This window comes from Globicephala melas, chromosome 3, assembly GCF_963455315.2.
Source record: "Globicephala melas chromosome 3, mGloMel1.2, whole genome shotgun sequence".
Taxonomy (NCBI): Eukaryota; Metazoa; Chordata; class Mammalia; order Artiodactyla; family Delphinidae; genus Globicephala; species Globicephala melas.
The window spans coordinates 62171453-62191928 of NC_083316.1; the positions used below are offsets into that span (position 1 = coordinate 62171453).

At 40.8% G+C, this 20476-nt stretch overlaps 1 protein-coding gene across 1 annotated transcript in view; it reads right to left on the reverse strand.

The window, feature by feature from the left end:
* Window positions 1-20476, reverse strand: part of ARSB (arylsulfatase B) — a 186178-nt gene that overhangs the window by 118924 nt on the left and 46778 nt on the right. The window lies entirely within an intron of this gene.

Below are 20476 nucleotides of genomic sequence, written 5' to 3' on the forward strand. Positions count from 1 at the left end.
GGAATGTAACATGGCACAGCTGCTTTGGAAATAGCAGTCCTTCAAGAAGTTAAACATAAAGGTACCACATAACCCAGAAATCCCACTCCTAGGTGTGTATTCAAGAGAAATGAAAACATATATCCACACAAAAGCTTGTGCATGAATGTTCATGGCAGCATTATTCATAACAGCCCCCAAAAGTGGAAACACTCAATAACATTAATTATGAATGGATAAGATGTGATATATTTTCAGCAATATACAGGGAAAAAAAAGGACCACAATAAAAAGAATGAAGTACTGACACATTCTACAATATTGGTGAACCCTGAAAACATTACGCTAATGAAAGAAGCCAGATAAAAAGGCCATATACTGTATTTTTCCCTTTACATGAAATGTCCAGAATAGGCAAATCTATAGAGACAGAAAGTAGATTAGTGGCTTCCAAGGCCTGGGAGGAAGGGGAAAATGCTAATGGATACAGGATTTTTTTTGTGGGGGTGATAAAAAAAATTAGATAATGATGACGATTGTACAACTCTGTGAATATACTAAAAACCACTGAATTGTACACTTTCAAAGGATGAATTTGATGGTGATGTGAATTATATCTTAACAAAACAGAGCTGTACGAGAAGAAAAAGATGGACCAAAGACCTAAATGTAAATGCTAAAACCATAAATCTTTTATAGAAAAGCGTAAGAGAATATCTTTGTGACTTGGAGGTAGGCAAATGTTCTTAAAATCAACAGGTTTGGTAATACATTTATGTATTAAAATTGATAAGACCCATAATGGTGTAAGATGAAACAGAGTGATAATGTAACTTCAAAGGCAGAATAAGCAGTGGAGTAAAGTGCAGCTCTGGTCAGCCGGTGGGATCTCACTGCAATTAAGCATCCATTCTACATTTTTTGCCCTTTGGATGAGAGGTGGGTTAAGGAAGAAACCCTACATTCAGGAAAACTCTTCCTGTTGTCACTAAAATGTATACGATCTGCTTCACGGAAACAGCCCAAGCCTGCCCACTCCATGTATATTTCAGAGCACAGGCAAGGTTATACCTCAGTACAACAGATGTGAGTGTTTTAGACAGTGCATTCTCAACACCACCCTAATTATCAAAACCCAGAGCTTCCAGGACATGGCAGATTCTTTGTTCTTGTTTTCACCAATCCATCAAATTGACTTGGCTTCTTTTAAAAACGGTAGATCTTTTCTGGAATCAATGTGTCTCTCTTTCTCTTACAGACCCCTACTTTTTATACCTCAGTTTTTCATCAGGGCCTTTTGTGGTAAGCTGACCCTACAAAACATCTGCCTGGCATGTGAGACACAAAATTTTCTTTTGGAAAGCTTTTTGTATGTACCCAAAGAGACTGCTTCATTGTTTATTCCATTTTTGGCTTCCTGCAAGTTAAAATGTGGAATCAAGTGGAAAATGACTTCAAAATAGATAAGAGATTACATGAATCTTTCCATTCTTCATGAGTCATATGAAGATATATTAACCCTATCAGATATGAAATACTGTGCTAGTGATTTATTTTTTATTTTCTGATTTGTGTATGGTAAAATTCACTTGTTTTGGTGTGTAGGTCTATGAATTTTGACAAATGAAGTCATATATCTAGCACCACAATTGAATGTGAAAATTAATAAAGGGGAGACTCACTAAAATGGAGTTGAAGGCCAGAAGGGGAAGTTCTCACACAGTACCACTCAACATCAATTTCAGGAAGAACTGTCAATTACAGACCCCAACAGAAGAATCACCAACAGGAAAGAATCATCAAATACCAGACCTCAACAGGAAAAGACATACATTGTATCTCTTACAAGAAATCGACCACCTCAGCGACTCAGCCAATGAAAAACCACATTCACCTCGAACTCTCACTTTTCTCCAATGGACTTTCATTCAAAACAACCCTTCCCAACTTCTTCCTTTTTCTCTATAAAATAATATCCCTCTCCTTTGTTGGACTTGCCTATTCTTTTGCTGTATCTTGCTTGTCCTGAATGTGCAGTTCTTCGCCATTCCTGAATAAACTCATTTTTGCTGGTAAAATAACTTTTAAGGTCAACACAAGATACAGAACAACTCCATCACCCCAGAATCAGTCCCTTGTGCTACCCCTCTATAGTCAAATCCTCCACCCAACCCTTAACCCCTGACAACAACTGATGTTTTTTCCATCCTCAAAGTTGTCCTTTTCCAGAATGTCATATAGGAAGAATCACACAGTGTGTAACCTTTTGAGTCTGGTTCTTGCACTCAGCATAATGCATTTGAGATTCATGCAAGTTAGCGCATGTATAATGGTTCATTATATTGCTGAGTAATAGTCCACCGTACAGATGTACCACAGTTTCATTTATTTACTAGTTGAAGGACATTTGAGTTTTTTTCCCAGTTTTTAACAATTATTGATAAAGCTGCTATAAACATGGGGGCATAGGTTTTTGTACAAACATGTTTTCATTCCTCTTGGGTAAATCCCCATGATGAGAATTTCTGCTTTCAAGATGTTTTTTCATCTTTGGTTTTCAGTAGTTTGATTACAGTGTGGATGTGGTTTTCTTTGGGTTGATCTGATTTTACTGAGCTTCTTGAATCTATACATGTATCTTTCACCAAATTTGTGAAGTTTTCAGACATTATCCCTTCACGTACTTTTTTTCTGCACCAATATTTTTCCTTTTCGTCTGGGACTGTAATGACATAAATGTTAAACCTTTTGATATTGTTCTATAGGTCCCTCAGCTCAAGTTTTCATCTTTTTCCTCTCTGTCTTTCAGATTGTGTAATGTCTACTGATCTATCTTGAAGTTCACTGACCCTTTCCTCTAACATCTTCATTCTGTTATTGGGCCCATAGAGTGAATTTTTAATTTCAGGTACTGTATTTTTCAGTTCTAAAATTTCAATTCGGTTCTTTTTTTCCCTTTCTATTTCTCTTGAGAATTTTTATTTTTCCATTCATTTCAAGAGTGTTCAAGTTTATCTCATGGAGAATAGTTATAACTAACCCAATTACATTCAGAGTACAAGTTCTGTCTTGTCTGTGGACAGTGGTCCTAATATCAGTTTGGTTTTTAAAGTCTTTGCAATGACGTTTGGGTTTACCCAGTGTGTGCCCAACCCAGGGTTTAGTGTGGGACTCAGGCAGTGACTTATACCACAGGTGAGTTCCTGAAGTCTTTGCTTTACTTCTTTGGGTCTCTGTGACACCTGCGCATCTTGGAGCTGAGCCTGGGACTTATGTCAGTTTACACACAGAATCAGGGGATCCTCTTCTCCAGCTCTTTCCTCTCTGAGATTCCCCTATACTTTCCAGCCCCCAGCGTTCCCTTTTCCTGGCTCCTCTGGTCAGAAAGACAGGTTTCTCTCAGATTTTAGCCTCCTAAAAACACAACTGAGGTTGTCTTTCGGAGCAAAGTAGCAAAAAGAGAGAGAGAGATAAAGTGATAGGATCCTCTTACTCTCTTTGGACAAAAGGGGCCCCTTTTCCCTGGTCCTGTGGTCAGAAAGAACCTTCTTATTGCATTTTAGGAGCCCAAACCACTACCACAAAAGCAATGCAGATCCTCAAGTGGGGCTGGCCTTGGGGCAGGGTCAGGAGAGAAAAGAGAGAGAGAAAAAAGAAACAAATAAAATGTGAATTCCCCTATATTTTCTAGCAAAAGACTCCTTTCCCAAACCTCTGGTCGGAAATAGGGGGTTTCACCTGTAGATTCTGCTGCCAACACCTGCTTCATAGTTCCATAATTCCATCAGCCCTTGGGTCAAAGCCGAGAGACGGAGGAGTGAAAACAAAGTCCACAAAACTCACCCTGGGTGTAGGGGATTGGTGATGCTTTGACTTCAGCCCTGTTCACCATTTGCTTGCCGTTGTTTACTTTTTAGGTGCCCCAGGCAGTTGTTTTCTGTATTGTCCAGAGTTTTTAGTTGTAATCCACGAGAGAGACAGGCTTTACCTGGCTGGTCCATCCTGCCCAGCACCAGTAGGGTACGCTCATGATTTTAATGAGAATAGGCCCATGGGACTTGTGATGTCTGGTCCTGGGTTTTGCTGCTGTTCGTCTTTGTTTTGTTGTTGTTGTTTTTACCTTTGCCTGAATTTATATAGAAACAGAATGAACGACACCTCATGCCAGGTAAGAATAAAAAAGAAAACTATTATTTGAAAGGCCTTAATTGAGCACCTGCTCAGTGCCCATGACTGCTGTCAGCACTGCGGGAAAAGACAACAGAGGGTCAATACACGGTCCCTGCTCTCAAGGGACATGAGAAGCCCAGCCCAGGTGAAAGATAGAAGACTGTCCACTATTGGGGTTTAAAAGGATATAGAGAAAGTAGAGAGATGAAAACTGGGGAATTAGAGAGGGTGACATGGAGGCTGTTCAACCTTGGGCCAGACCTTGATGGAGAGGAAAAGGCACATTCCACCCAAGAGGGAGAGGGCTTGATGGGGTAATTATTCTTCCAAAGTTGGTTTTGTACATTTTTATTACGCATTGAGTTTATTTGCCCAAAGGAAAACTAAGAGGCAGTTTCTCAGGGCATTTTATTACTTCTGACCCTGTTCTTCCCTCCCCTTCCCTCAATTTGGTAAAAAGCATTTCCAGGACTTTGGTTCAGAGTGAGGACTGGAGGCCCAGTCATGCTGGAGTGAGTCATGGGATCTTTCCTGGGGAGTCTTGAATTACCACAGACAAAATTCTCAATAATGGTTGTAACTCAGCTGGTTGCTGGCATTGTTCGTGTGCTTCAGCTGAGTTAAAACATTCGGAAGTTTAGTCTTCATATTTTATTTGGGTTTATTCCTACAATCACAAAGGCAGTATCTTCATTCGAGGACAGCATCTATTATATTTGAAAATACTTTTTGTGAAGTATTCAGGAAGGCTTTGCACGGAGAGCCCCTGTGAGCAGACAGCCACAGAGGAGGGAAGGCCACGGGTAGAATGGCTGCACAGATGGCCAAGTCCATTGTGAATTTTCACTTGCAGCTGTGTGGAAAATACCTATGCTGGTGACTCAACATCTCTGGATTTCTAGCTTTAAATTACAGCACAGCAGAGAATGTTTTCAATTGCTGAGCATATAGGGAGGCTGGTGAACTTCAGCCAGTTTTGAGCCCATCAGCTACCATGCGCTGCAATACCGACGGATGATTAAATAAATAAACAAAAGAGACACTGTCACCATCAGGGCATCAAGCATGGTACGTGGACAGCTGGCCCGGCAACCAGACCTGTGGCTGACAGAGATACTGTATCTATTTCCAATAATAGAAATTGAGCTTCCTGCTTGTGTGACTTAGTGCTGGGGTCTTGGTTTTCTTTTCTGAACTGAGGTGTGCTCAGATCCAAAGTTATTACTGGGACAGCCCATCAGGATCACATGTAAATGGCAGGACCCGTGACTGCATCACATTTGTGCCTTTTCACGGTTCTGTCTGGGAACTCTACCTTTTGTAAAAGACTTTGCTAGTGTCCTTCCATCCCCATCCCCCCACTTCCACCCTCCTCCTGGCTGGCTGCCGGGACTGTATTTTGTCGCTTATCTAACACAAAATAAACAGAACAATCTGGAGCTAATTTAAGTGGTTTACCATATCAGGATACAGCTGGGAAAGATTTTAAGAAAAAGGCTCAACAGGAACAATAGTTCTGTGAAGTTGAGCAGCGGCAGAGAGCACAGGAAGGCAGTTTCAGACAGCCTGGCAGACAGCTGTTAGCCACTCCAAAAACAACCCCCGAAGCCAATGAAAACGGGCAGGGTCTGTATGGGCCGCTCAGCCGGAACACTCACAAGGAAAACAAGGGATTCGCGGGGCGTTCTGAGTTAAAGGCTCAAGTGTGAGGGCCACCAGCCTCCCGGGAGCTCTCCGGCAGGGCTCCCATGCAGCAGGGACTCAAGAGGAATTGCAGACGAGGGACAACACTTCACTGCTCCACGACACTGGCCAAGACTGTTTTTTTTTTTCTTTTTGACGTGCATGCATACACACTGGCTTTATCCAGACTTAGGAATCCAGCGAGGCCCCGCAGAGGAACATATGTTTTTGACATCAGTTTCTTCTACTCTGCAGGCGGGTTGTCTTTTTTTTAACTCTTTGGGGGCCTCTGGCTAGACCTTGAATTTCCTGGTGCAGCTGGACAGAGATGAGAGGGCTTGAGGGAGTTAAACAAAGCTATGTGCTGCCCTTGAAAGAACTTGCAAACGCTTTATATATTAAAACAAACAAGAAAACCTCACTTGGATCAAGCTTTTGACAAAAATTCAACCAATTAGGTAAACGGCACGGTCCTGAAGGCAGTGACGTTTCGTGCAGAGAATACTGGATTGGAAGAGTAGAGCCTGGGACTGGAAGTCTACTTCTGCCACCACAAAAGGCTTCTGGGTCAAAGATTCCTCACTGAGGACCAGATGCCCTTATCTTCTTCTTCATCCTCTAATTCACGGTATTAGCTTCTGCTCACACCTTCTTCCAGAGAGCATTCGACTTACGTAAAAATGTCCCTCTGACAAGGGACATAGACAACCTCTGGGTCTATTATGAAACAATCCCATTTGTTTGAGGATAACTTTTAAAAAAATCATCCTTGTCTAGGTTCTAAAGGAAGAAGAATGCCATTTGGAAGATTCAATTTAAAAAAAAAAACAAATACAAGAGTAGAAATTAAATAAATGTTTTACCAGTCACTTTCCATCTGTTGTATCCTGTGTCACAATAGATCATGATAATAGAACAAACTTAAGACTGAAATTTCAGCATGCAAATAGGCAGAGATATGAACAGGCTTTCTAAGAACAGAAAGGAATATGAACACTTCTAAAAGATATTTTTTTAAAAAAAGGAAGGCAGAGAAATACCCCCTTTAGAAATGTAATACCCCTTTTATTTCCAGAGCATGTAAGTTTGGACAATGATTATTTCAAAAATATCCAAGCACACTTAAAAAAATCCAACTCTCTGAAAATATAAAATCTCTCTAGAACAGCTCTCAAACAGCAATGTACCAGCATCACCTAGAAGGTATGTTAATTGCTGGGTCCCACCTCCAGAGTTTCGGGTCCAGAGGTGGGCCTGAGAATTTGCATTTCAAAGAAGTTCCCTGGTGATGGTGATGATGAGGCTTCTGAGACCACACTCTGAAAACCATTTCTCCAGAGAGACTGCATGGCTGATACGTTAAAGTCAACCAGCTTTACTCTGCATCTTTTTTTGTTGTTCTTTTGAATCACTGGTCAAGTGTGGTTGACGAGTGAGAGTGGAAAAATAAGCAAGAACAGAAATGGGTACTGAATCCATGCAGAACATTCACAAAAGTCACACAAAGAGAAAATGGCTGGACCTTAACTTCTGTGAGGATTAAATTATAAAAGAATTATAAAAGTAGTTATTTTCTGAAGGGTAAAATTGACCTTTACTTAAGGATAAAAAAATGTGGCAAAGTAGAAATTTTTATAATAATGAGCCCCTACTCTAGAGTCTATACACAGTGGTTCTCATCCTGGCTACACTACAGAATCACTTGGGGAACCAGAATCTTCAGAGAGGGCTTTCAAGGTGTTTGGAAATACAGAGAAGATTGCAAACCTGCCTAGAAGGCAGGTTCTGCCCTGTAGAAAAGGGTGTTTGAATTCATTATTGGACCACAAAGTCTCAAATGATATCTTAGAAATCAACACAAAGATGATGATGTCAAGGAAGATTAAATGGCGTGCGAGAAACTGCACAGCGAGTTAGAAGCAAAGCCACAATAAAAACTCTTTTCCTGGGCTTCCCTGGTGGCACAGTGGTTGAGAGTCCGCCTGCCGATGCAGGGGACACGGGTTCTGCCCTGGTCCGGGAAGATCCCACATGCCGCGGAGCGGCTGGGCCCGTGAGCCATGGCCGCTGAGCCTGCACATCCGGAGCCTGTGCTCCGCAACGGGAGAGGCCACAACAGTGAGAGGCCCGCGTACCGCAAAAAAAAAAAAAAAAAAAAAAAACCTCTTTTCCTGAAGCCCATCCAAATCTCTATCATATTATTTGACTACAATGGCAATAATAATTTGAAAGATAGGAAAAAAAAAAAAAAGGTAATCGGGGAGAATTTAAAATAGAGATCTCAGTACACAACAGTAAGGTCAATAATCATCTTGGAGATTCCAGTGGTTTCATTCAAAGTATCCATTTTAAGAAACTGAGGAGTCAATACAGCTTTCATCAATTCCGAAACCATGCTTCTAATGAATGGTTATGTAACCAAGCCTTCGTTATCTACAACCTAAGTGGTTGTGGTGAGGTTGGTTAATAACATTGTTGTAGTACATGAAGACCATATGTATTTGAAGAATAAGGAAAAAGAGAGAAGATGGACTAGAGCGATGCCATCTGGCAGCCTTAACAGCTCACAGGCAAGCTCTTCTCAAGCAAGCTGTTTCTGATACTCCATCCGCGAGATTACCGTATTGCACTGAGAGAGGTTTGCCAGAGGGAAAGTGAGGTCATGGAGTGATTTGGTAAGGCCCCCAGCTCGTCTGTGACTCAGCCTACGTTATGGGACTCAAAATGAATTAAAACTACATTTTAAGGGCCGTATCTTCCAGCTGGTTCCCATCACTGCTTTTGGCTAGCAGGAAAAGGACCTGTCAGTTTTTATCGGCACGAGGTAAAAAGGGACAGCACATTTCAGGGAAAAGCAAATAAACATACTTGCCAGGATGGTTTCGGGTTTACCAACACAGCAGGTGGGTCAGGAAGCACTGCACCCATCCAAGTAATTGCAACGGCAACATTTCACTCAACCAGACAACGTGACATCACACGGCCGAGGGGAAGGTATGTTTTGAGCTCAAAATATGGAACAGAGGGTCAGGCAGGAACTTCTCCAACTATCTGACTAAGGCACTTACATGTTATGGGAACTTTTTTCTCTTGGGATCAATTCACATTCCCACTATCCATTCCCGTTTCTTGATAAAAACCCAACATACAATCAGAAATAAATTTTAAAGCAGCTTTGCTGAAAAAATATTTGAGGCATTAGAAAGAAGAATCAACGTATAATTTTGATCACTAAAAGATTTTTTCATGGTTACTGAAAACACACTGAGAGCTTGGGGACAGGAGTCAGGGCGTCAGTGGGATCCACGAATGTGTCCTGGTCAGCCAGAGCAGTGCCTCCTTCATCAGTCCATTTCTTGCCAGCCAAAATCATGATGGGAACCAGGCTTTTAAAGGGTAGTTTTAATTCACTTTGAGTATCATAAAGTAGGCTGAGTCACAGACAAAAGCAGCAGTTTGGGGTGGACTTGGTAGTTTTCATGTCCTATTGTATGACGGAGCCTATTTATTTCATTTGAGTCTCATGCTTCTCACGCTAGGATCAGACACAGATGTCCTGGTTCCTAACAGTTTATTTTACAAAAGCACATTTGAGTCTCTTTATCCATATTTCAATATAGGCCCAGTGTTGTATATTTGTGCTTGGAGCTGAAATTTACAGACTTGCCATCCTAGATACATCACAATCATTCTCTGTCACTATGTGTACGTGTTTATGCCAAAATATCAAATTGAGAAACCCAAAATTTTAGCAAAATGAAAAACCCCCCAAAACCCTCTCTTTTCTAGCTGGAGTCACCCAAAGCATGATTTCTTAAAATGACTGCTATTGTTAAAAATCATGTTTTTAAATAATTTTTAATATCAGAAAAATTGTTGCCATAGAAAGTTAGGTATTTACCTTGGGTAGTAGAATAATGGATAATTTAGTTTCCTCTCTATACCTTTCAATAGTTTTCTAGTTTTCTACCATTATCAAGTATAATTTTTTATCAGAAGCATGATTAATTTTAAATAAACTAATGAGGATACTAAGGATTTCTTTCAAAAGCTGATATTAAATCTAAAATAACTGGGGCTCATTGTATAAATAAAGTCTACTCTGGAATCCAAAGGTTAGAAAGTATTATTTTAAATGTTAATTTACAAAGAAGAAAGAAATGAACAGAGAAGTACTTTTAGAGAGAAAAGTACATTTTAGAGCCAAATTATTAAAAAATAGAAAGTGAAACAAGGCCTCAATGTTTCCACCAATCCCTGTCTAAGCCCCACCTTGTTGGAACAGGGTGGCCCACATACCTGAATGGAGTGGCCCCAAATACTCAGAATCGTATGATGCCACTGAGACACTTTATATTCATTATATTTCAAGAAAGTCTTCTGACGGATATTAAACATTCCTATTAATTTTCCACATAATTTTCCAACCAACAGACTAGTTTCTTCAGCCCCTGAGCATGTTCTTAATTCTTTACTTGTGTATTTCTGACCAGAAGAGACATAGTTCAATTCTGGTAGAAACGTTCCCTTGTGCCAAATAAATCTGGTCTTTACGATCAACGTGCAATCTGTTTGGTTTCTGTTTCCCATTCATTTCCTGGATACCCTCTTGAGTTATCTGATAACTACCTGACCAACTAACTACTGCTGCCACTTCAATTAACATGGACACAGTTTATCCAGCGGACACATCTAGGCCCTTGGCTTCTTTTTTTGAGTTTCATCAGTCACGGCCTAAGGGACACTTCTGAGCTCTATCGATACTGTAACTAAAAGGAAACCAGTGATCCCAAGAAAAGACCCTCTACATTGAGGATCATGATAAGTAAAGCATTTTGTTCAGGTCAGTCTGAGGCAAGCTACTTTTATACACTAAGAGAAAAGATGCCCTAGAGGCAGTAATGGGGAAGGTCAAATGGGCTCTCTATTAAACATGAAGGCTGCATTCACCAGGGAAAAAAAGAAAAGAAGGGAGAGGATGTAAAATCGAAGGTAAAATGGAATCTGACATCTGTCAGATCTAAGTGGATGTTGACTTGCCCCTATGTAATCTTAGTCTGTGACTTGATTTATATCCTGAGATCAGCATTCATTACAAATATCCTCGAAGCTAAATGAGCTATTATACTTTTAATAGGAAACTGAAGTCTTGGATGAGGAGGCCATGTGATAAGTGAGGCACGGCTCCCACAAAACTCAAAATATTCCTGACACATACGTACATCTCACATGTGAATAGGTGATAATAAACACACACTCTACCCTACATTTCTTTTCAGGATCTCAGCAGTTCTGTGAAGGCTTCTCATGCAAGTTCCAAGGCAGATAAGTGGCCAACTACATCAAGGTGCCCTGACTTTTGCAGAGAAAGAGAAAGCTCCTCCCTGGCTTGTTCCATTCCAGAGCAAAGAAGTCTGGGTCTGGGCACATGGACAAGCTTTCTTTAAAGCCAAGAGTAGATTTGATCAAATTTCTGGGTTATTGTGGTAAAACACTAAACTTGCCTGTCTTCTGGGAATATTTAGGTAGAACAAGAGGTCACTGAGATAACCCCAGGAATCCTACCCCCAAACTGCCCATGTCATCCCAAGTCATTCCTTTCTTACTGACAAAACCCAAAAGATAAGAAGGAAGCTAAAATACCAATTTGTTCTGTAGATAAAATGTTATCTTAATGCAAAGTTTTCTTCTTGAGATTTATCATTTTCCTATTAAATTGTATCATTTATCATGCCTTAAAAGCAATATAAGTGTCTAAGGAAATCAGTAACAGAGTACGGAATGGGAAAAGGACTTAGTAACTGGAGATTGTTACTCGTTTATGGGGGGGATCTTTCTGGCCTGTTTTCTACCAGGAATTATAAATGCATATATGCCTACACATATGCATTGCAAAATAAAACTTAAAGTATCAGTTTACTATGTGCAGTGTTCCGACCACAGGGGATATAGTGATGAATAAGACAGATGAGGCCCTTGCTCCCTTGGAACTTAATTTGATAAACAAGAAAAAAAACAAGCAGACAAGATAATTCCCACTGTGATAAGTGCTCTGAAGAAAACCAACGCTGTGATGGGATAGACAGTGAGCGAGGGGGCAGGGAAGGCAACGTCAAATGAGGAGTTGACTTGTTAGCTGAGACTTAAAATGACGAGGTATCAGCCCTGAGATGGTTAAGATGAAGAGAGTTCCATATAGAGGGAATTCAAGTTCAAAGGCCCTCTTTAATACAATGTTAGGATAGTGGGATACATTGTACCAAAGTTGCTTTCTTTTTTTAATATATATATATATATATATATATATATATTTATTTATTTATTTATTTTTAGCTGAGTTGGGTCCTCGTTGCTGTACACGAGCCCCCTCTAGTTGCAGCGAGCAGGGGCACTCCTCACAGGGTGCGCGGGCCTCTCATCGCGGCGGCCCCTCCTGTTGCAGAGCACAGGCTCCAGGCACGCAGGCTTCAGTAGCCGTGGCACGCGGTTTCAGTAGTTGTGGCTTGCATGCTCTAGAGCACAGACTCAGTAGTTGTGGCACACGGGCCCAGCTGCTACACGGCATGTGGGATCTTCCCGGACCAGGCCTCGAACCCATGTCCCCTGCACTGGCAGGAGGATTCTTAATCACTGTGCCACCAGGGAAGCCCCCAAAGTTTCTTTTAAATTAAAGACTATATTAACTATATTCCTATTTTAAATATAGCAGTGTGTACATGTCAATCCTAAACTCCCAGTCTATCCCTCCCCCGACCCTTCCCACTCCCCCCAAGTTCATTCTCTAAGTCTGCGAGTCTGTTTCTGTTTTGTAAATAAGTTCATTTGTATCATTTTTTTTTAGATTCTGCATATAAGTGATACCATATATTTGTCTTTGTCTGACTTACTTCAATTAGTATGATAATCTCTAGGTCCATCCATGTTGCTGCAAATGGCATTATTTCATTCTTTTTATGGCTGAGTAATAGTCTATTGTATATATGTATCACATCTTCTTTATCCATTCATCTGTCGATGGACATTTAGGTGGTTTCCATGTCTTGGCCACTGTAAACAGTGCTGAAATGAACATTGGGGTGCATGTATCCCTTCAAACTATGTTTTTCTCTGGATATATGCTCAGGAGTGGGATTGCTGGATCATATGGTGACTGTATTTTTAGTTTTTTAAGGAACCTCCATACTGTTCTCCATAGTGGCTATACCAATTTACGTGTATCAATTGACATGTACACACTGCTCTATTTAAAATAGATAACCAGGGACTTCCCTGGTCTTCCAGTGGTTAAGAATCGGTCTTGCAACACAGGGGACACTTGTTCGATCCCTGGTCGGGGAACTAAGATTCCACATGCCGCAGGGCAACTAAGCCTGCGCACCACGACTACTGAGCCCGCACACCACAACTAGAGAGCCTGTGTGCCACAACTAGAGAGCCCATGTGCTCTGGAGCCAGCGTGCCGCAACTAAGACCCAATGCAGCCAAAAATAAATAAATAAATATTCAAAAATAAAATAAAATAGATAACCAATGAAGACCTAGTGTAAAAAAACCAAAAGACCATATTAACTATATTCCTAATAATTTTCTGTTGTCGAGAAAAACATAAGCTAAATAATGCCTGGCAATCAACCACAAAGAAACTTCGAATCAAATTCTGTAATTATCATCACTTTTCTTCCATTATCTATGCCAACCACCTACTTAATTTCATTGAAATGTATTTATGATAAGATACATATCCATTTGAAATCCTTTTTTGAATGCAATTGTGTTTAAAGGTGGCAAATTAAACCACAGGTTTGACCATAATCAAGGAAAACTGAATGCTCTTCAATCAAATTTGGCCAAAGTCAGTTAACTTCTTAGAAACTTATAATGGAACAAACCAAGAGAAAGGCACAGCTCAAACTGTCACCATACTTCCTCATGTTGGCCCATCACCTTCATGAGACATCCTTTCAATCCTAAAGACAATTAATTCATAGTTTATAACTGTAAGTTTGAGGTATAGAGTAGATTTATTAGTAAAGGGTAGATTTATTATTTCTCTTTGGAAAGGTATCTCCTATGTAGCAACTAAAAATTCCACATGCAATTTCATAGTTAAATATTGGCACATCAGGGTTTTCTGATGGTACTACTAGGAACTAAAACTACCAATACCAACACATTGTCAACTAAAGTGGAATTATTTTAAGTGGAATTATACTTAGGGAAACTTTTCAGGAATATTCCTTTTCAGTTTATAGACTTCATCTGATTTGATTTTTAAGGGCCTTTCAAATATTATATATATATATATATATTATATATATATATATCTCTCTCTCATATCTGCTCCTTTCTGAATCCCCACACTTGGAGCCCCTTATTCTCACATATATGTATATGTATGTATGTATTTTTAAAAACTTTTAATTTTAGAACAGCTTTAGAGGTATAGAAACATTGTGAATGTAGTACAGAGAGTTCCTGGACTTTTGGAACCTAAACACAGCTACAATATTTGTACAATAACATATTGCCCAGAGATTACTGCTGTGGTGTCCTGGTCAACCAGTGTAAAAAGGTAAAAAGCTCAGATAGTGATGATAATAATAATCATAGCTGTATTTATCAAATTCCTTCCTTACACCAGGCCTGGTATCAGGTACTTTACATGAATTATCTTATTTAATTCTCATAATAGTCCTGTAAGTAAGCGTTATCCCCATTTTGCAGACAAGAATACTGATGCTCAGAAAAGTAATTTACCCAAAGTCACCCAATTAGTAAGCGGTAGAACGAGGATCTGAACTCGGGTTTGTCTGATTAGACAGCCCCTGCTCTGTCTTAACCATTTGCTACACTGTCTCTCCAAGATGGGCTCCTGAGTTGCCACGTCTTCTGGTCTGTTATAAATCAGACTCTGCCCCAACCTCGGAAGACAATCCCGTAGGCAGCCTAGGCCCCTATTCCTGGCTTTGCCCAGATCTGGCTTCCTAGCCTCTCCCTGTTCCCAGTATGCCAAGTAGTTGATTTTCCAGGGGATTCTAGATGGACTGAAACTGGAATCTTTGTTGGCATATTATATTGCTCCATCAGGCATCTGACTTGGGCAGTCTTTTGGAGTTAAAATGTAATATCAATTTTGAGTGTTCTTTTGAGTTGGGAGAAAATCTAGGTCCATTACTAAGTTCCTACGATGAGCGATGTATTCCCAAGGCCAAGAATAGTAAAAATGCACAATGGTAAGAGTTGAATGGGCTTCATGGAATACACTGAACTGGAGTGAGATAATCACATGTAACTTTAAAAACAAAGCACTGTCCTGAAATACCAACATTTAAAATCATTTTTCTTTTCCAAACTGTTTCTTACTTCTTCCTCTTCACACACTGTGTAAGAAAGATCCACTGACCCTTATTTCTGCACTTGCAAACATACTCTCAAGATTCTTGACATGTTTCAAGCCCTGAACGCTTAAGGAAACAAACTCTGGCTGATTGGCAGGTGTCTCCAAGGAAGAGACTGCTTATGTCCGCTCCTTTCCGAATCCCCACGCTTGGAGCCCCTTATTCTCACAACCTATCACATCTTTCTCATTTACAATTCTCAGCAGGATCCCTCGTTGATGGTTACACGGACTGTGCACTAAACACCAGTTTCCGCAGTCCATGTAACCACTGATCTTCCTGAAGCTCCAAAATCAATCCGTGCTTCAGGACTTGAGAAAAGATTATCAACAAAGGGAGAGCCATCTAAGAGAAAAAGTAAATAAGTTCTTGCAGAGAAAATAAATGCCATTGTCATACACAGCAATAAGATTGATTAAATTCTTCAAGAATATGAGCTGACGATTCAAGCAGTGGGAATGGGATAACGAAGGTATCACAGCTTCACAGCAACTGGGCCTCCAAGAAGCCAGCAAGGATGCCTAAATCTTTTTTTTATTGCTGTTAGGAAGAAAGTAAAAGTACCAAGATCAAGAATTCAATTTATTTCTCTTAACTTTCTAAACGTTGTATAAATAACTACACTATTGAACAAAGTGCAGTGTAGAATTTAATAAAAAGAAGTGCAACTGAAAATGAGATACGCCGCCTCACTTTTCAGAGCAGCATGTTCTATTGTGGACAAAAGACTCGATTTCTCAAAGAGCCATGTGATACTATGAATGTAGTAGCTGGAATGCAAAGCAAAAGAGCTAAGTTTTCAAACCATTTCTGTTACTGGTCACCTATGCTTTTCAACAAATCACCTCCCTTGGGATTATATCCCTAGTTACAAAAAGGTGATAATTATTTCTTATCTACCCCAGAGAATTAGAAGACAATGGGGCACTAAAACAAAGGGAACATTTTAAAGATCTTAAGAAGCAACAGCACCCTGGTGGGTAGGGGATATGATAAGCGCGGAGGCCACGCATGAGTGGGGGGCAGGGAGGATACAGGAAATCTCTCTATCGTTCCCTTAATCCTGCTGTGAGCCTAAACTGCTAGTAAAAAATAAAATCTTAAAAAAAAAAAAACTTTCCGTTTTGGAAAAGATTACTTCTATTTTATGGAGAAATACTTTCCTAATAGTGAACTTGTCCAAAAAAAAAAAAAGATTTTATAACCTTAAAAAAGAAAAAGATTGCTGAAAATGGATACAGAGGCCTTGAGTGTATCTTCGACCTATATAAGTCATAATGATTAAAATTTCAAAGAAACTGTTATACAGCACGGGCATTTACTAATACGTTGATCCCGGATCTCACAATCCTATTTGTTCTATGTTGTGACAGTATTTCTTCTGGCACCAAGGAGGAGTGTTATCACATCACAGCAAACAAGTTAAATATTTTGGGTTTTCTTTAGAGCAGTTAGAAAAGACTTTCTTTCCCACTTTTGCCTCCATCATGTTGCATTCTGCATTTGTAAAATGGTAATAGGGGTGATCGTGGTCTTGTCCAAGTGCCTGTACATGCTGAGACCCACTGGAGTAATATGGACTTCAAGTAATGAGACTGCCTTCTTTCTTTTTTCAATATTCCAACCCCTGATTTATGCAACCAAAGGAATCACATCTTTCGGTAGAGTCACTGGGAGGCAATACCCTTATTTCAATGATGCTGTCAGTGTTCAAGGCTGTTTTGGAAACATCTTCAGAGCCAGTTTACAAGCCTCCTAAGCAAAATGACGTCACCACTCCTGCCTCCAAAGAAGAACGTTAACAGACACAGCTCTTGCTTTGTAGAACCTTAGAGTCTACTATGTGTTATTTTCATCTTAGCATGATCATGAAGAGAGAAAATCTTCAATAAGTAATCCCTGGGGAACTCCCACAAGGAATGAATTACTTGCAAAGCTACAATCTAGAGCAACACTGTCCAGCAGTAATATAACCTGAGCCACATAACGTAGTTTAAAATTTTCTAGTGGCCACATTTTGAAAAAGGTAAAAAGAAACAGTTAAAATTTTTTTTTTTTTTTTTTTTTTGCGGTACGCGGGCCTCTCACTGCTGTGGCCTCTCCCGTTGCGGAGCACAGGCTCCGGACGCGCAGGCTCAGCGGCCATGGCTCACGGGCCCAGCTGCTCTGCGGCATGTGGGATCTTCCCGGACCGGGGCACGAACCCATGTCCCCTGCATCGGCAGGCGGACTCTCAACACTGCGCCACCAGGGAAGTCCTTAAAATTAATTTTAATAATATATTTTATTCAACCCAATCAGTTCAACATGTAATCAATATAAAAAATTATTGAGATATTATTTTCCATTCTTTTTTCATACCAAGTCTTTAAAATTCAGTATTTTATACTTACAGCACATCTCAATGCAAATTAGCCACATTTCAGATGCTCAATAGCCCTCTGCAGCTAGTGGGCACCTACTGGACAGCACAGATCTGGATCCTTTTCTTCCCCAAATAATGAAAGCTAGTGAGCTATTTTGTATTGGATTAACTGAGTTCTTCTTGACATTTTCTTAATTCCTTTCACTTGTGAGTAGATGACCACGGTACAAGAAAGCTGTCTGTAACACTGGGCAGAGTTTGGCATTATAACAAAAAAATCTATAACAAAGTCAATCTGACCTATATGCCAGAAAAAATGGAAATGAAAACAGAAATGGTAAAGAAAGGTCTAGAAGCTCTTTCACCCACCAACAATTTGGCCTCTGGTTGGCCTCTGAGATGCCACTGTAGCTTGGAGAGGCTGCCTGTGGCTTTCTCAAAACCGGGAAAAGCTGGAGACAGCTTTCAAGGGGAGGGGTTTGCCTTTGCCTAGGAAAAACAAAACCTGTGATCTAAGTTGCCTAATCATTCACAACCCACACATGCTGAAAACAAAGGAATAGCGAGGGGGCAAGGACCTGGGGAGAGCAGTGAGCCAGAGGGGCTGGAGAAGCTGAGACAGGAATTTAGAGCTTAGGAACAGCAGGGGAGAAAGGAAAGGAAATGGAAGACTCGAGAAGTGCCTCTGAAGACCCTTCAATCCATTATCCAGGGAGACCAAGGAGGCCAGGCCTCCCTGCATTCATTCTTAGCAAGAGCGCAGACTCCATGGCCCAGACCTGCACACAAAGGTACTTCACGTCTGTTGTGTGGGACGGAGGCACATCCTTTAAGAGGAGCCACACCAACCACCTTCAAGATTTGCCATCCGGGACATGCAGTGTCCCAGTGTCACGTGGGGCTCTCTCACAGCTAAGCAAAATCCTTGGCCATGCGGCCAAGGGCTAGAATGTTTGCCCCACCTCCCACTGGCAGTTTCGAGGAAACACAGCTCCTGCCTCAAGCTCTAGGTAAGGATTAGTGGGCAATTTTTGGTGAATGAATGGAGTTGATCTCCTTTAAAGAACTTTAAATTCTTCCATTAAATGATCAAGAGTGGAAACCTGAGATTTTGAACATTAAAAAAAAAAATCCATGAAATGAAATGTATTCTGTTCCATAATTTGCCCCATTTCTTTTAATATAAAAATGTTTTAAATTACTAACCAGTTAAATTAAATAATTTTCCTTCTCTACATTCAAGCAAAATTAACATTCCAGGAGGACACATCCATGGTTTTGGATGTCCCTTTGAACACCAGTGGGAAGGCTGGACTGGCCTAGTCACCACACCCAGAACACACCTTTGCTTCCCTCCCCCTGCTCGTCTGCTCATGCCACTCTCCATGCCCCAGATGCCCCGCCCTCTCTTTCCATTCACCTGCTGATATTTATCCGTCGTTCACGCACAGTTTAATTTATACCCTAGCTTCTCATGAAGCCTCTGCTGCTGACCCTGATCCAGAGGCTGTCTTCCAAACTTCATCTTTCAGCTCCACTCACTTGACTTTGACCTGTGGCCTGTTGGTAGGTGGGTGTGTTGCTGGATCTCGAATGCAAGCACACTCCTCCACCTGCAAATATTTCCTGAGTTTTGTGCTAGGCACTGTGCTGGACTAGTGGCTCGACAGACTTTTTGTCACACTCCTTGAACTAAGTGATTTTCAGCCTGGAGATCAGGGAAAAAGCACAACTCCTTCTAGTGCATGCGTCAGAGACCCAGACACGGGAAAGGACTTCTCCAAGCCATGCACTTGCCTGGCTCCTGCCTCAGCCCCAAGGGAATGTGATACTTATGCCTCACATCTTTAGCTTCTGGTCTCTTCAGGACCAACACATTGTCCTAAATAAAATCGAGAGTCACGCATATTAACTGACTAATTCTTGTTGTCAGGAAGAAAATGATGACTCACGTGGTCAGGTGACCTGACCTCCCATGGTGATAGCGTGATGATCACAACCCGCCATAGATACCAATCATGCCCCTCCCTTCAGGGACTCCCCGATGTGAGCTGTATGTACTGCACACAGGGTACTTTTGGGAAGTGGATTTTCAACAGATCCCACCATTTAGCCTGCTCTATCACCTCTGGACTCGAGAAAGACCTTCTAACATCAAACATGACACCAAAGTGGGATTTTAAAGCAGCACCATAAAGCCAACATTCTTAGTCCAAACACAGTACTCTCTTCCTTCTTGTACACTGTTGACGAACATGTGTATGTCTGTGGATGTCAGAACGTGTTACCAGATCACAGGCTGTTTTGAAAACAGATATAGCTTTGGGTTTTGTTGGTAGTCTCCACAGAAGTGAATGCCATTTTTAATGTTTGCTAAGTTTTTTGAAGCCATTTTTCTTTTTTAAAAACTCTTCCCAAATAAGAAAGTGTTCTGGAGTAGAGACGATAAAGGAACAAATCACTGTACTTGGCACAGTCAACCTAGGAGGGGCTGATTAAGTGTGGACCATACTGTGAAAGAAAAATAGGAAAGAGATCATAGAGACCACAGTTGGTTAAGGGTGACAGCCGCTAGAAAGGAACAAACCCGTGGTGCCAATAATCTCTGAAATATTTTCTCATTAAGGACACATGAAAAAAGAACCTCCACTAGGTTAAGGATTATTCTGTAAGAAAGGAACACGCCTGGAAGGCAGATTTCTGTATACAGTGTTTTGTTGATGCTTGGTACCTAACTGCCAAAGTCAGCAAGAGACGCGATGGGGATTTTTTCAAATATATCATTATTATTGTTTTTAGGCCTGGCCAGGGGAATCTCATGCTTCTGAAAGCAAAGGATGAGCAGCCTTTTAGAGGCCAAGCACAGCAGGGCTATCTCCCA